Source organism: Trichechus manatus, unplaced genomic scaffold (genome assembly GCF_000243295.1).
Source record: "Trichechus manatus latirostris isolate Lorelei unplaced genomic scaffold, TriManLat1.0 scaffold00268, whole genome shotgun sequence".
Classification (NCBI taxonomy): domain Eukaryota; kingdom Metazoa; phylum Chordata; class Mammalia; order Sirenia; family Trichechidae; genus Trichechus; species Trichechus manatus.
In genome coordinates this window covers 1,083,659-1,084,192 of record NW_004444204.1, presented here as the reverse complement: position 1 = coordinate 1,084,192, position 534 = coordinate 1,083,659, and positions in this window count along the sequence as shown.

Below are 534 nucleotides of genomic sequence, written 5' to 3'. Positions count from 1 at the left end.
ATTTTTAATATTATATATTGTATATATAAAATTCTATCTGTTTATAAAGAACAGAGGTGTCTATGAGCTTAATTCTCAAAATAGTAATAGAAATAATGAATTGTGCAGTGCTTTATAGCTTTGCAAAGTAGCATTACAAGTATTATTTCATTTAACTCTCACAACCTTGTGTGTTATACAGGACAGGTCAGACATTCTACCTGTCCCTGCTGCCCAGTAAATGTCATAACTTCGCCTAAAGCTATATTCTTCTGGAATTGTAACTTTTAACCTGATTAATTACTCTAATCTCTATCCATCAGAATGTCCCAATGGTATATAAGAGGAAATTAAAATTCAAAGAGGTTGACTTACCTAGAACCACACAGGGTGTTGTGTGGCTCCTTAATCACCGAATCCTTTGTCTCCCCAAAGGGTGGCAAAATGGTATAGCCTCTCAGTTTCATTAAAGTCAACATATCCAAAATTGAATTCTTTGTGTTCACCACAAATCTTATTTTTTCTTTATTTTTTCCTCCTCAACCTCACTCAGAA